This window comes from Rhipicephalus sanguineus, chromosome 6 (genome assembly GCF_013339695.2).
Source record: "Rhipicephalus sanguineus isolate Rsan-2018 chromosome 6, BIME_Rsan_1.4, whole genome shotgun sequence".
Classification (NCBI taxonomy): Eukaryota; Metazoa; Arthropoda; class Arachnida; order Ixodida; family Ixodidae; genus Rhipicephalus; species Rhipicephalus sanguineus.
Window position 1 is genome coordinate 153,946,430 of NC_051181.1, and position 16,999 is coordinate 153,963,428.

The following is a 16,999-nucleotide window of genomic DNA, read 5'->3' on the forward strand; positions in this document are numbered from 1 at the left end:
ACCGCTCTTTTGTGAGAACACAGAGTGGAGTGGTCTTATGACAAAAGCTGCGATCCTACAAAGTTGTGCTCGTTTTGTTTTTTTAAAGCTCTTTAAGCTTTTTATCCTTATTAGATTAGTGATGTAATCTCTCATTCCTTTATCTCGAACTGTGCTTTTAGAAAAAAAGTATTAAAATATATAAGCAATTGACGAGCTGCGTTCTAAAGAAGAGCGTATAGGTGGCCTTACGCAAGAGGCGCGTCGAAGAATAAGCGTGCCCGTAAGCATTCTTCAATCGCGTAGGCTTTAGGAAGACAAATTTTCATCAACTTGCTCGACCTTCGTGATTTTGTCGTTCCTCTTCGTGATTACAGCAGAAGCAGCCGTGACATACCAGCAATGATAAAATAACGAGCTACCCCTCCCCACCCCAGCCCTTAAAATTAGGGAAAGAAAAGGCAGAGAAAAAAATCGGAGATCCGAGGAGAGTAATGGACTCTGAGGCAGACTCCATCGACGCGCTATCATGCACAGCCAGGCAGTGATCCTAAGCCGCACGGGGACTGCGACAAGGATTAAGCGAGAACTGACGGCACACGCCCGACCTTATCTTTTTTTCCTAATCCCACGGGTGTCTTTGTAAAATAATGTTACCCGTCTTTTCGTACTGAAGAGTTCAACATCACTCTTATAGCCGGCTCTAAAGACCCAGGAAACGTTTCGAAATCCTGGAATGGCGCCATTCCAGCCTTGGTAATAAAACCAGCAGATCCTATATAGGCTCATCTCCTTCCTAATCTCCTTTCTTCTATTCTATCCTTGCGAAGCTCCTAGTGCAGACATTCTCTAAATAGGGCTACAAAGATGCGCTAATGGTGTAGCCTTTTAGCTAGATACTTAAGCAAACAAAGGGCTACAAAGAAGGGGCAGTGGGGTAGCCTTTTGGGTGTCTAAGTAAACAAATATGTTCTCTATTCGGTAACAAATAAATTTTTGTCAAATTTTTGCCGCTTCCTGACCGAAGCTGAGTAACAACTCACTGAAGCTGAGTATGTGATTTACGTGCACAAAATGCTTGCGTATATATAGTAATACTAATACTAATACTAATACTAATACTAATACTAATACTAATACTGACTTTGTAGGTACTGTATAAGTTCACTGCCGGCGGAAATTCAATACGCATAGGTTGCTACTATGCTGCAAATACTACGCTACGTCCCTTTGTCACAAGATACAGCGTACACGGAGCTCACGGCGAGCTCCGTGTGCGTGGAGGCGATACTCCCTCGGTTTATTTTCGGTAGTGGCGGATTATCGATTTCTGGTTGCCTCCTGAGGCATGCCGAGTACTTGGCCGTCCCCTAGATCGGCTATAATTAGCTCTCACTCGGTCGGAGTCGAAGCCTTACGACACAACAGCCACGCAGGAGTCCGTGAAGAGCGAAACGCAGTACAATATAGCCAGCGAATTTTCTGCCCTGCTGCCGGGAGCAACGGTCCGCGTGCGTGGGACTCTCTCAGTTATATATATATATATATATATATATATATATATATATATATATACTTTTTTTTATACCTAAACAACTTACATGAAGCAACAAATTCAGCTTGTTGCACGCCATGAAAACCTTCGGACAGCGAAGCTGTACGCACGCGATTGGTTAGTTGTAATTAATCTATTTAATCAAATTAATTTAATTAATGAATGTGGGAATCCCTTTCCCGGTACACTGTACCAAAAGTCATCATCACGATCATCATCACTTCGAGCACCATCGTAGTAATTTCGTTTCATTAACTTGATTACGTTAAAAAGCATTATCATTAGCGAGTTTTAGTATAGCGGGAAACGCTTACGTTAGCGTTAGCGTGCGTCTCAACGCTAACGCTAAACCGGAACGCTCTGCGTGTCAACTGGTGGTCTTTTAGTACAGCGGAAGGCATTCCCGTTAACGCTAACGCAACCACATGCAGTGCCATTTAGACATAAAACCACTAAATGCATTGTAGAATCCACAAAAGCGCCACCAAGTCGAGCTGATCCAAAGTCACCACTGTTGCGTCTCCATGTCGCGTTTGCACAAGTGTTGAGTTCTGACACATTGGTTTCTGTCGACATGCCGCGTTCGAGAATTCTTCAAGACCCCTATTACCTGGCCTTGTTAAGCTGGGACGCATCACGCGTCACATTCATGCACTGCCGCGAAAGGCATGAAGGGAGACGACGCCTGACATGTATGTACTTGACTTGTGGCCGTATCTTGGAAAGAGGCGACTAAAGACAGCGTCGCCATCTCTGCGCTGCTACAGAAAACATGAGCGAACCTTGCAAACAAATCTTGCTAAGCCTTCTGCAGCGCAAATCCACTTTGTATCTCAAAAACGGAGCTATTTTATCGGCGGTACACGGTTGGCGAAGCCTCATTACTCAAATCTAAATCAAAAACGAACATTATTAGGGAATGAATAAGTTTAATAATGCAGGACGACGGCTACAAAGATTCGAAGTGGACGGCTCTCGCTTCAACAGGCACCGCCATCTTGCCCTACGTACGGGATCTCTTGCGTGCGTTAGCGTTGAACGCTATATTCCAGAAATAGCGTTCGTACGTAAGAGCTCGGGCTACGTTTACGTTCTGCTCATGCGCAGTTAGGAGCACGCAACGCTAACGCTAACGCTAAATCCTTGCGTTTGCTGTTATCCGCTATACTAAAACTCGCTATTATCATTTCGTTTTACTTCTTTATTCCCTCCGTCCTCTGGTCACGTGACATGCGTGACGCCTGCTACTACTACTAATACTACTACGACGACGACAACGACAACGACGACGACACAGGGTAGACTAAGATGGCTCCGCTGTAAAATCATTCTGTAGCTTACAATCGGAGATCTGTTATGCATTGCTAAAACTGCACGTAGTCACAACGATTATTCGCTGTAATCGGGCACAACTTTAGAAGTCTGCGGCATTTCCTCCCCAAAGGCGGATGCGCACAAGCCTGCACGAATGGGCGCGCACTCAAGAATGACGTCATGAGCCGGACGTGCCGGCGACTGCCCCTTCGGCGAACATTGCCGAGTGCATGCGCGGGACTATATTTTTAGATGCGAAGCAGCTTTTGCGCTGGGCTTTGTCCGCAGTTCCATTGGCGACCGTCCGCTTTCTAAAACCTACCACAGCCATCTGTAACATATTGAGCGCGCGCTCGCGCTAAGGAGAAGTCTTCTTCGTCTTGTTCTTCGACCGCCTTGACGATGATACGTGCAGAGCACTTTAGGGGCCCTGGCTGCCGTATGCTGTCCTAGCTTGGCGTAACGCAGACAAAACCACGTGTGCTGGCACGCGCTAGCGCGTTCGGGCCTGTGTAAGGGGCTGGGTAAGACGCTGTGGCCTCTTCCCCTTACACTCTCTCAGCAATCATGTGCAACGTTACTAGAACAAACTCAGTTTAAAAGCTCCGCCGGAGAGGTGGTCCGCGTGGCGGTCGTGAGAACTAGTGGCGCTGCAGTCACGTCTAGCTTTAGTCTAGCTCTCCCGCGGCTGGCGCTTGTTGTGATCGGCGCCGCCGATGTACGAGCGGACGTGGGTTACAGCGTCGTCTGCGCTTTGTTAGCTCGTCATTTTTGCGACTGTTCTTGACCAAGCTTAGCGTCTTGTACGAAGACACGTGCATGATGTACGAAGCGTAACGAGGGCGAACAGATTCACAGTGCGGTATGCCGACTTGCTTTGCGCCGCAACGACGACTCCGCTTCACGACACTTCTTCGGACCTCCAAAAGACCCTACGCCATTCAAGCTTTGCATCGCAAAGCTGGAAAGCTTGCTGCGAAATGCAAGGTCTGTGATGTTCATTTTGAGGGTGACGACATTGTAAAGCACTATCGTCGTGTCGTTGCGGGACAAGAAGTTTTGATCGCACGTGAAAAGTGGGAACTCGCGCCCGGTGCCGTGCCGCGCTTGTTTCCAGCACTTCCACCCCAGATTTCAAAGCCAAAATGTTCGGGGTTTAGGCGCAAATCCCCCCCAAAACGCACGGCGTCCCGCGAAAGCTCAGTGCCTAGTTTGGAGGAGCCGCCAGAATTAGAACAGCAAAACGAAAGGCAGGCGATTACCTATATAGGCTACCGAGACCGAGAGTTGCATCACACTGACATTCGATTAGTTCTCAGCTGTCGCTATGCCTTCAAAGCAGTAGATTTTCGAGAGATTTTACGACGAGGTATCGAACAAGATGTGCGGAATATTTTACACTCGCCGTCTCGGGAACGGGCTGCTCAGCGCAAAAATTTGACACGGTACACATAGAAAAGGCGAGGACCAGCGCTGGTCCTCGTCTTTTCTATCTGTACCGTGTCAAATTTTTTTGCGCTGAGCAGTTTAATAATTTAATACCAACTAGCCCAATGCCACACGTTGCTTCGGGAACGGAGACTTACTTGTGCGAAAGATAATTGTAGTTGATGAGCATTTTAACTGCGTAGTGAACGGCGACAGCACGAAACGCAAACGGCTGTCGTACAGTGTAAGAAGCGCTGCGGGCATGGAACATCTGCTCGGTGAAGTTGAAAAATCACAGCATATCCACGGAGTGAATTATGATGAGTGGGCGAAGCTGCGGAGGTTCATCGGTAAACCGTGAATCTTCCGTGAATTCTGCCCAGTACATCATCACCGACGTGAGATCGGGCGCGTTTATACTAAAGGTTCGATGAGAATTATGACGATTTGCAGCTCACTTTAATTTTACATGTACGCTGTGAATTTTCATTGTTTAATCACGCACAGGAGCAATCGCACACACGCACTACCTTGGAGGTCAAAATCCAGTGCCTATTTATGCGGGGTGGTCAGTGAACGGTTGTGCAGCGCGAGCGGTCGGTTTTTTCAATCAAGACGCTGCCGCGACGCTGCCTGCGTCGGCGCCGCAGCGCCGCGAGGCAAGATAGGGGCGGGGGGGGGGGGACCGTAGGAGGACCATGAGGCGATGCGAAGCCGGAGCACCTCCACGATCGCGTTCCGTTGGCGTTCGTTGGGCATGCTATACTCGCGGACAACTTTTCTTGGCAATGAAGCGAAGGCTACAGAGCCACAATGCACGTATCCTAACGCTAATGAATGTAGTCCCACAATTGCGTCCGTATTTTCTGCGTGGGATATATAAAATACTCCTTCATTTTCTACATGTAGCTTTTTGAGGGGGAACGCAGTGCACACAAGCGAGATATTTGTATTTCTTTTAATTTATACGTTGTCACTTTGCGTTTTCACATGCGTAAAAACCGTGAATCTTCCGTGAATTCTGCCCAGTACATCATCACCGACGTGAGATCGGGCGCGTTTATACTAAAGGTTCGATGAGTTATGACGACTTGCAGCTCACTTTAATTTTACATGTACGCTGTGAATTTTCATTGTTTAGAAAACCATTGCTTTAGAAAACACCTTGCGTCTTTCGTTAAGCAGCTGGCGTCTTTTTCGTTTTGCTTTAGAAACATCTGGCGTTCTTTCGTTTTGTTTTTACAAAACATCTGGCGTCTTTCGTTGGTTTATTTCATCAATCAACGGCGTTTTGAACAAAATTTTTATTGTTTAATCACGCACAGGAGAAATCTCACCAGGCACTACCTTGGAGGTAAACAATGGCTGCTAATGGGAATGAGAGACAGAAGAAGTCGGCTTTTAGCTAACACTTACACTTCTACAGAGACAGAAGAATTCGGCTTTTAGTTAACGCGCACGCTGCGAATTTTTTATTGTTCAACAACGCACAGGAGAAATCTCCCACCGGCACCACCTTGGAGGTCAAAGGGTAAGACTTGTTACTCACTACTACGAGCACGACGAGGGACGAACGGGTGCCGCCTTAAGGAGCTTCGCCCCTAAAACTGAAGTTGAAAACTGACGACTCTTCTAGCGACAGAGTACGCGCGAATAACTGCTCGGTGCTCACACGACGGCCGATCTGTTCGAATTGTTTAAGGCACCGTAGAAGGAGGCGACGTAGAAAGATGAGGCACCGAAAATACAACTATCCGCTGAAAAAATTGCTCAGAGACGACATCTATTTGATGTAATCGCACATTGAGATTTCATTTACCGAGTTCTCGTATAATTTTCCGATTTAGGGTCAGTATCTCTTTAGCCGTCGCGAAAACGTGTTTTGTAAACATTGCAAAGCATTGGTGATGTTTTTCGAGAAAGTTTTTTTCAATAAATTGTAGACGACATGAGTATACTGTTTTTCTAGGACGTTTTTGTATCTCGATTAATTACGCTCCTATGCTTGGAAGTTAAGCGCAATGTAGACAGCTCAAATATTGTCACAGGGTCATGACGTCGACGAAGGCAGCAGTCAGCAGGTCTGAGATGAAACTCTTTATGTGGCCGGGAAACTGAAAGTCAAACTACAGTAATACACTGATAGCGGCGAACAGAGCGTCTACCGTCGATCAACTGACAAGCGGTCAAGCGCGTCGGCTTTTATACAGGCGCTGTTGAACTTTCCAGCGATATCGCAGGTGGCGGCGTTATCTCTCGACAAAGCTGGAACATTCGCGTGCAGCGCGCAATCTTACCAAAACGATCTACTACAATCGCGAAGCTTCTCAAACACTGCTTCGCGAACAGCGTCGAGCGTTGATAACCGTCCTTGCTGGTCAAACCCGAATACATCAAAATAAAACAAGAAGTGGGCGTGGCAATATAGACCGCACATCGATTCTTAGCCAATCAATGAACAACGCACGCGGGCCAATGCGTGCAGATGACCTCATGCATATCCACCTAAGTATCCACCTAACTAGTACAATAAGAAAGTTGCCGCGCAGTTGCCGCGAGCAACTGCGCGGCGACCGCAGCGTTATGCCGTGGCAGCAGACGACGCGCCGATAGTAGCGCAAGACGGAACTGCAGCGCCGCTAGTTCTCGCGACCGCCGTTCGGACCACCCTCCTCCGCTGGCGGAGATACGGAGCTTTGAAACTGAGTTTGTTCTAGTAACGTTGATCATGTGATGGCATCGGCGAACGAGATTCTGCAGACGCGCGATGAACCCGCGTGGCGTGCTCCAACAAGAGTTCGGGACGAGTAACAGCAACAGCAACTACAGTGAATTCATGGTGTGCTCCACTTGCAAGGACGCGTTAACATCGGGCAAGGTGCCCGTGATGAACCCAACTTTAAGTCGACCCACGCGCTCCTTCGCATCCCCACATGGTTCCCTTTAGTGGGAGATGGTGAAATTTTTTAACGCGGCAACGTTAAAGAGCTCGTTTCACAGCAATTCAGGTGTCGGCGGCGGCGGCGGCGGCGGCGGCGGCGGCGTCTTCAGTTGTGAGCGAAAAAGGAGCGTCGGCTGTGAGCGAAAATTCGAGGTAGATGCAAATAAACATAGGAGCCGGAGGACGCTTGCACTTTGTCTTTCCTTGCGGCACAGTTTAGGTCTCTGCCGAGAAGCGAAGGCATGCTAGCGATTGGGAAGACGAGAGAGAGAGAGAGTGAGTGAGGGAGTGAGGCAGTGACTGAGTGTGTGTGTGTGTGTGTGTGTGTGTGTGTGTGTGTGTGTGTGTGTGTGTGTGTGTGTGTGTGTGTGTGTGTGTGTGTGTGTGTGTGTGTGTGTGTGTGTGTGTGTGTGTGTGTGTGTGTGTGTGCGAGGAGGTGATGGGCTGCCACGCTTTCGTCAATCTGGGCGGGGCTTCTTCGGATTTGTAGTCGACTATACATAGATTTAACAAATTTCCGGCACATGACACCAAACCAGACTTTTCTTCTGGGAAATCCTCTGCTTATGCTTTGTTCTGTTCAAGAGAGTTTCTTTTCTTTGAATTAGTAGATATTACATGGGTAATAATAATAATAATAATATCTGAAGTTTTACGCGCCAACACTAAGATATGAATATGGGGCACGCCGTAGTGGAGGGCCTCGGAAATTTTGACCATCTGGTGTAATTAGTGCCAAAACGCTAATTAGACCACGTTTAGAGCACGCCGATCTCATCTGGAGTCCCCATCAAAAACACCTCATTAGTAAAACTGAACGAATACAAAAACTGGCAATGAGATTCGTATATTCAGATTTCGCGAGGCGGTCCAGCACTACAAGCTTGCTCGCAAGGGCGAACACAAAACCCCTTTCGCAACGCACAAAAATCTCACGGCTAAAATTCCTTTACCAATTATACCATGGCCACTTGCACATATCCCATTTTAATTACCTGCAAGATCGGCCTAAGCACTCACTGCGACTAAAATCATTCTAAAACAATCTGCAAACCTTTTAGTCGTGTTAACGCTCACAAGCATTCCCCTTTTCCGTCAGCTGTATCCCACTGGAATACCTTATCTAATGAAATTGTTTGTTGTAATACCATTGACTCAATCATGAACCTTATGTGATGTGTCCAATTTGCACCATGAACTTTTGACAGTGTATGTATGTTCATGTATTCATGTACCCACTCCTGCATGGGCCGTGAAGGGCCTGCAGTACATACAAATAAAAAAAAAAATAACGTGCACTGACATCGCACCATACACGAGCCTCTATAATTTCACCACCATCGAAATGCGACCGCCACGGCCGAGATCGAACCCGGGAGCTTCATGAAGTAAGTCTTCTTCAGAAACAGGGATTCTCCCTTCGTTGTTATTTGCTAAAAAGCGAGTATTCTAGGTGTGCACTGCACATGGCGTTCGAGAAACAATAGTAAAAATAAATAATAAGTTCAGAGCATTCAGGGAAAGTCATTAATCATATTTATCTGCATTGGGTCCTCGTTAGGACTTTCTTTCCAACATCCTCGACAACCAGCAACAAAGAGGCATTGCCGTGTTCAGGGCGATTGAAAGCAAAAGCCTTGTGTCTCACAGCAAGGCATCCAGCACTTATGCATGCGGAAACGTAACTCTCTTTTCTTATTATATTTTTTTCAACTTTCAGTGGCGACACGTTGGAGTGCGCAACCACTCAGGACGAGTTCCTTACAATGTCCTCTCAGCACATGAGTCGATGCGATTGGCCGTTACAATGGAAACGCATTTCGTGCTCGAGAGCTGTTGAACATTCGCCCCGAAATCGCCTGCCTTGTACCGCTACCTAGCTCAGACGCTTTCAGGTGCTGCGGCCGTTTCTAACTACTTAGGCGCCTGCATATTTAATTGTACAACCGGCAAAAGACCGCTGCTAATTGCGACTTTATTACATTAGCAGACTTAATTATCGCTCTTTTCGCGCAGTGAACTTTATTCTTTTCTTACGGAGTGGCAAAATCGAACGCGTGAGTTAACTTAAACCGATTTGCATATTTGTACGTATGTGTGCTGTTGTTACCCTCTTGAGGGTTGGTTATGTGAGCTTCGTAAATTTGAAGAATAACGAGTTTATTGTGAATAAATTTGTTGAATTATGCCCATTTGGGCGAGTTGGTTATCGTGGAATTTTTCAAGGAACAGCGCCGAAGTAAAACGAAGACAAAATGAGAAGGAAACAGAAGACGAGCGCTGACTATCAACTGAAAATTTTATGAAAGGAACAACATACAAGCAAATAACCTACTTGGAACTCATTCGCAAACATGAACAACAAAGGTTCTTTGCGTATATGTTGTTTTTTCAATAAAATTTTCAGTTGATAGTCAGCGCTCGTCTTATGTTTCCTCCTCATTTTGTTTTCGTTTTACTTCAGGGCTGTTCCTTGACAATATGTAATGAATTTGTTATCTGTTCCCTCAGCTTAACAGTACAAGGGCACAGCGTACCTCGACTGGAATAATAATAATAATAATAATAATAATAATAATAATATAATAATAATAATAATAATAATAATAATAATAATAATAATAATAATAATAATAATAATGAGAAGAAGAAGAAGACAACACCGATAAGAACTCGGCGCGTAAACATGCGGAAACAAACATTGTCGATCATGCGTTTTTGGGAGTGCGCCTTGCAACCATCTTTTCACATCTCGCTTTGTGATTATTCTTTGGCTGCTCCTGTGTCGATGTCTTACAATACAGTGAAAAACGGTGAGCTGAAAATTTCCATGAACAACATTCAGGTCAACGGTCACCTTCACGTCACGCCAAACTCTAGAAACTTCACCACTATAAAAATCTTTTGCCGTCCAAACTGAAAAGATCCAGGTACCATTCTAGTGATCCCATATGTTTCCATACGGAACCCACATATTTTCAATATATTTTCGATATACACATATTTGCCATATATTCCCTTAAGCAATTTACTGAAACACATGGATTTATCGGAATGGCAAACGGAACGTTTGAGTAGGGATACGATAAGATAGTGATCTTTATGTGTTTAAATGCTCTTTTGTTAGCTTCCTTCGGTACATTAGTGTTACAAGTGCCGTATGTTTATGAGTGCATATGCACACGATACCAGAAGACTACTGTCACAAGCTAACTAGTGCGGAATGTCTATATATAGAAGGAAGCTTCTAATCCATTCTGCAGTTATTTGTAACAAGTTTTAAGGCGAAAGCCTTACATGCCTCATCGAACGCGGAAGATTGACCGGCGTCCCCCGCCGGCGGCGTCGACACGAGTGACGCAAAAAACCATCATCACATGATGTCGTCACCATATGAAGTGATCATGACGTCAGAGATAGCCAAAATTTGTGACGTCCTCATGACATCATTGTGATGGCGCATAACGTGACGTCCCGTGGTGACGTCATCAGATGAAATCATTGCTTGGTCAAAGGTGGACTAATCACGGAGGCAGTGCAAAACCACTCGAGGTGCCTCCGATCCTGGAGGCAGTGCAGAACCACGTTAGGTGCAGAAAGCTTTCAGAGGGTGGCGGGGAAGGATCGACGTATCGACTGAGAAGGAAAAGAAGGAAGATTTTGCCTTTGAGTCATCTTAGGTGAATGCATAAAAGAACCTATAAATTTCTTTCTTTTTTTGCGTCCCCGAAGGGAACGCTCTACTGCATATATTAGTCACCTATTCTCAATACCAACGTGCTACCGCAAGGACAATTTATAATCTTTTCATACTGCCCATTCTTGGGCGAGGTAGTATTTCTTACTAGTGAGGTTGCGCTGTTCAAGATAGGCACTAAGTAAAGCACAAAGGAAGCAAACAACGTTCGTTGTTCCGCGTGCATTGCTTTGCCCTCGTCCTCGAAAGCGCGACGTTACTGGTGCATAACGTTTTACGATACGTATTGATTGGTAGCTTATAGGCAAGTCAGCAGGAGCGTCGCACGTAAGGGCGATGGGCGTTTCCCGGCATGCCTAAAGGGACACGCCTGTTGCCGATCGCTCGTTGCAAGACACGCAGGCTTCCACAACGTACTTTGTCCCGAAAAACATGTGGTGAGAGCGCCCAGCCACACCTTAATCGCCGTAGACGAACTAGCGCTTTCAATTACGCGTTGCACCCGCATGAATATGCAATTCTGAACGCTAGCTGATCGTTAGGGAACGCAGAACTAGAGACGAAGATAGAGCTGCCGTGTTCAATCCTTACAGAAAAAAAATCTTTGAAGATTTTCTTATGGAAATATTAAAAAGCACTGTGCTTTCTAAAGCAACGGTGGACGTGGTTTCCTAATGCAAGCGGAAACAATCTCAATGCAGGGTATGCATGTCATACGGATGCCTCAAGTTTTTGTTCCAGGGTCGCGCTTCATGGTCAGACGGAACGACTTGGTTTCCTGATGGGTTCTTTTCATGAAATTATGATAGTAGTGAAGCTTGCAATACATGCGATACTATATAAAATTATCAGTAATTAACGATATTGAAGCTAATTGCCGATCAATTTCGCGATAATTGCCTACGACTGCACATCATCCGTTACTTACTGGTAAGCAAAGTTCTATTTTACTGCGAATCTCTTTTTAAAAATGTCAATTCTCCTTTAATATGAATCATGACCGACTGCAGCACCAAAGACATTTCCCTCGCAGGAACATTGACAATACTGCGCTCTATCAACGTACTAGGGCTTTTATAAATGCCACTTTAAAAGTCGTGGTCATGTAGTAACACAAGCTTCCTTTCTTAACGAGGTATGCGCGCAACGAGCAAGATCGTCTTATACTAGAAGAGGTGATTCGTCATGGAGTGTAACAACATTGTGTCTTCACGACTTAACAAGAACATAGGTGCAAAGCTTAAAAACATAATATAGCGGAACAAAAACAAGGACAGCGGTCGTCCTGTGTGCTTCTTTCTCTGTCCTTGTTTTTGTTCCGCTATATTATGTTTTTAAGTCAAGACCAACTAGCCCAAATTTCAGCTTTAGGTGCAAAGCCCATTTCCCAGTAGTGCCTAACGTCCCCACGTTGCCTTCTTTACCAATCACACTCTCTCGCTGCAAACTTAACGTTAGAATGAAAAATTAGGCCTAGGGAAGGGATCTGGCGTGACTGCACTAATTCGTTTTTACGTAGCGTGAGTAGCGTTAGGTTGTGTGGATCAATCATGACCCAGGAAAAGTAGGGCAAGAACGGTGATATAATTAGAAAGAGGTTCAGAGAGCTACAGGAGCCTGTGTATTTCACTGCCTCGTTTATTTCTTGACGCACAATGCATATAAAAAGGCACGACAGATATCTATCATAATCAATAAAAAATAAAAGAAAGAAAGAAAGAAAGAAAGAAAGAAAGAAAGAAAGAAAGAAAGAAAGAAAGAAAGAAAGAAAGAAAGAAAGAAAGAAAGAAAGAAAGAAAGAAAGAAAGAAAGAAAGAAAGAAAGAAAGAAAGAAAGAAAGAGGAGCACCTCCTTCCACTAACGCTTCAAATGCTGCTGGCATGAGCAGATGCGGCGGCAACTGCCCCGAGGGCAATTGTCCGCCTATATATAAACAGCTTGGTAGATCCGGGTCTCGCCAAATGAGCGCCGAGCACGCCACATATTCCAACGCGCCGAGTGTAAAGGCACACGAGGGCAGTGCAGCGTGCGCTTCTTCCAGCACGTGCTGACAAAGGCAGTAAGGAAACGGCGCGTTGCTTACGGAGCCCGTTTGCGCCTTTGTGCAGGTAACGGTGGTAAAGAGTGGGCTGGGTGGGAAGAAGGCTGTTAGGCGGTGCGCTGAGATGGGCGAGGGGGCGTGAGCCCAGCACGAGACGAGCGTCGTTAAGCTCCCGACGTCGACGCTTAAACGCCGCGATGTATTCAGCGACGAAGGAAGTAAACGACGTGAGAGCTGTTTGCGGGAACGTAGGCGCTTGTTACGAGGTTGTTGGCTATCCATTTCTTCTATTTTGTAGGCTTTACGTTAGGTTAACTTAGGTTAAAAAAGAACGTCAATTGTCTTTATCTCGCGTTGCCGCAAATATGTTTTTTCCCGTCGCCGCCAACGTTGTAGACGCCAGTGAGGCAGCTGAGAGGAAAGGTAGATCGGTGCACAAAGACCGGCGCTCATTTGGTGGTGGCTGAACAACACCACGTGACGTGGAACGAGTCCTTGCCTGATGTCTTACAAAGCGTACATTTGCAAACATAGATAACCAAAGTTGTCCTAGCCAAACGCGCGATACTACATATCTACCTAAATAATATCAATTGTTGGGGTTTAATGTCCAAAAACCGCGATACGATTATGAGGGACACCGTAGTGGAGGGCTCCGAAAATTTAGGCCACCTGGGGTTCTTTAACGTGCACCTAAATCTAAGTACGCGGCCTCAAGCATTTTTGTCTCCATCGAAAATGCGGCCGCCGCGGCCGGGATTCAATCCCGCGACCTTCGGGTCAGCAATCGAGCACCACAACCACTAGTTTATGTATACCAGCCTAAATGCTGTTACAAATCAGAGCGCTATGTTAAAATTATTTCTGCCACTCAAAGGCTCCGAAGTCGGCTGTGAATACAGCGCTAACCTTGATCTCGCCAAACATGTATGACTTCGGGCTCCGTTAGTATTATGCATATTTTTCTTCAGCGGGTGCAGCTTCGGCAGAGCAGCATCTGGCGAAGCTTTTTTCACTGTATAGTTGAAGAGGCACCGCTGCATTATATCTACCTACTCAAATATGCCTGTTTTGCTAGAGTAACTACAATTTCCTTCAGGCTGTCCTACTGGTTATTCTGAAAAGTCCATACATTTGCCTTGATGCTCCGAATTCGTCATTTTTCGTAACCAGTGGAGAGAGGAGGAACGACCTTTAATCGTAATGATGTATACGTGCAATAACTAGCGCTGAGTGTTAGTGGCGATGATCGTAAGGTAGAACTAAACAAGAGACGTTCATAGTCTCCCTGTCAAGCGAGCTTAGAATTTTTAATACGATATAACCTCAATTCTGAAGACAGAGCGACAGAGAGAGAGAGAGAAGGAATGTAGAAAAGGCAGGGAGGTTAACTAGACTAGGCGTCCAGTTTGCTACCCTACACATTGGTAGGGGGAATAGAGGAGTAAAAGAGAGAGAGAGAAGGATAGACACATGTCACATCACACACACAGTGCTGAGTTTCACAGGCGGTCGCTCAATGAAGTTGTTTTCAAGTACCGCAGGAGGGCTCGTGTGGCTTTCTGGGCTGATGTGCTGCGCGACCAGGCTCCTAAGATCTTTGCTTCATTAAAGGGCCGGTCATCGAGTCTATTCAAGGTACACTGGAGAGTCCGGCGATCTTCATCAAATTGGGCACAGTGGCACAAGAGATGTTCAATAGTCTCTATACAATTGCAGCTTTCGCACACGGATGAATCTGCCATGCCAATGCGATGGCTGAATGAGTAAGATTCCTTGACTGCCACAGGTGTCGACACGAGAATAAAAAAAACATGGTATGATCGAAGGTGTGAACGAAAAGACCCTGATAATGCTACCGCGTTACAATGACTCAGGTATAATTCACATAAAAAACAGCGCTAAGAAACGGTTTTATCACAAATTGCCTTATCACAAATAGAAATTGATTTTCTTCAGAACGCTTGCACACGTGAGGCTCATGGCGCGCTATCACGATGATTATGTTCCATAGGTTTTCACTGTTTTATCTTTTTATTGTTCTTCCTATATTTGTCAGATATAGGGCAAGTATATATTGCGCGGTGCTAGCAAATAAATCTTGTAAGTCAGCGCCGCCGTCTTTGTCCTTCTTTCTCTTGTCCGCCGTTTTTTAGCGCTGTTTTTTATGTGAAGTATGACGTACAAACTCGCCCAAGCAACCACTTCCGGTGTAATGTTAAGAAGGGGCTCGCCTTTTTCTTATAATTAATTTGCTATAAATTTATTGGAGATGATTTCATTAAATATCCATTTTATGCAAGCGCCCATTGGTTGTGCTTTGAAATATTTGTTTTTGCGTTAAGGAAGGTAGTTGTGAGACAGAACTAGTGCTTGCGTCCCTTCTTTGCCTCTGTGTTCATCCTTTTCGCGCTGAACCATTCAGCATGTTTAAGCGCTCCTTGGGTGACCCACAATGCATATGACGACGCACATTTCGACGATAACAGCGTTCGCTTGCAGTTAATTTCTACGTATATACCACACGCCTCGATATAGCGAAAAGACACGATAGCAACACTACGTCGATACAGTTTCTCGCACCACCACGTATTTTCTTCCATTTCGGGTCGTCGTTGTGTGAATCGAAAGCGAATTAGGATAATTAGCGCCACGTATCCCCGACACGAGATGGGAAATGACGGGGAAAAGACGTTTTATCTCGCAGACTGGCGTAAGTAAAGCGTATGGGTCTCTTTCTTCATTTCTATTGAATTTCGTTCCCTTCTTTATCGCTATGAACTGCGCCGCTCCTTTGGCAAAGGCGAGGACGTTGCTTCATCTAGAAAAGAAGATACGCTGACATTAAAAAGCGAGAAGAAGATACACGGCTGAAGAAAGGGTCGGCCAGCTGACGAGAAAGGGAAAAAACAAAACAAAAAACAAACTTCACGGTTAAGAACGAGAGTCGATCTAAACGATTTTCTAGAGCGCTGTGTTCCTTATTTCGCGCAAATTGCGGGGGCGTACATTATTCCGGGGTCTGAACGTAAAAAGTTTCGCCCTCGTCCGACCTCGCCTTTCAGGAGCAGATGAAAGATTACAGCCAGTGGTGTCTGCCGCGCCACCTTAGTGTAGTTTTTATTTGATTTTGATAATTTTGCGGGCATTTTAAGTCATCGCGCACAGCGGCTTCTGACTCTGCTTCTGTGATCAGCTGGGCATATTGTTAGAGCATCGGGTGTTTTTTTAAGTATAAAAAGAGCACGTAAAAGAAATCAGTTGGCATAGCCTTAAGCTCAGTGCCTTATTACAAAATCTATTTGGCTCGGGTAGAAGGAAATGCCGATATCAGTAACCTAGATGCGTGAAGGAGGAGGGTGAGCAGGAAGGAAAGGAAAGGCAGGAAGGTCAACCAGACGCGCGGCCGGTTTGCTACCCTACACTGGGGGAAAGGGATGAAGGGATCGAAAGAAAGAAGAGATAGGAAAGTGCTACAGGCAGGGAGAGTTGTGGCAAAATATAGTCTTGAGAGCTGATGCTTCTGGCATGTCGCTGACATAGCTAAACAAGACTTCATCATACGTTTCTCGTATATGGGTAAGCCGTACCAGAAATGCAAAATACTAATTACGCACTGTATGACGTTGTATGGCTTAACCCAAAAATCACATCATTGTGCATTGTACTTGCCACTTACAAGCAGAAAGATTCCTAGGGATGTAGAAAGCAGATACTTTTTTTTTAGAGTTAGGGCTGCAGAGAACGTACAGAGTCATTTTTGAGCGTAAGCTTGGCGGATTGTCCGGGCTTAAGGGCTTTAGGACGACATGAAGAAGGCAAAAGTGTAGGCCAAGCAAATAAGGGAACTCAGTGGACGAGAAAGGCTGAAATAAAGTGAACCCTGAAAACTCTGTGCACGCATTTTCTGAAGATTAAAGATGCACAACTGAGAAACAGTGTGAGCATTAAGAAAGGATGTGGGAATTTACCACGCAAGCACACATACTCAACGCTAGATCGCTGATATATGAACTGCTGACGAGATGCAACGTAAAAACATTA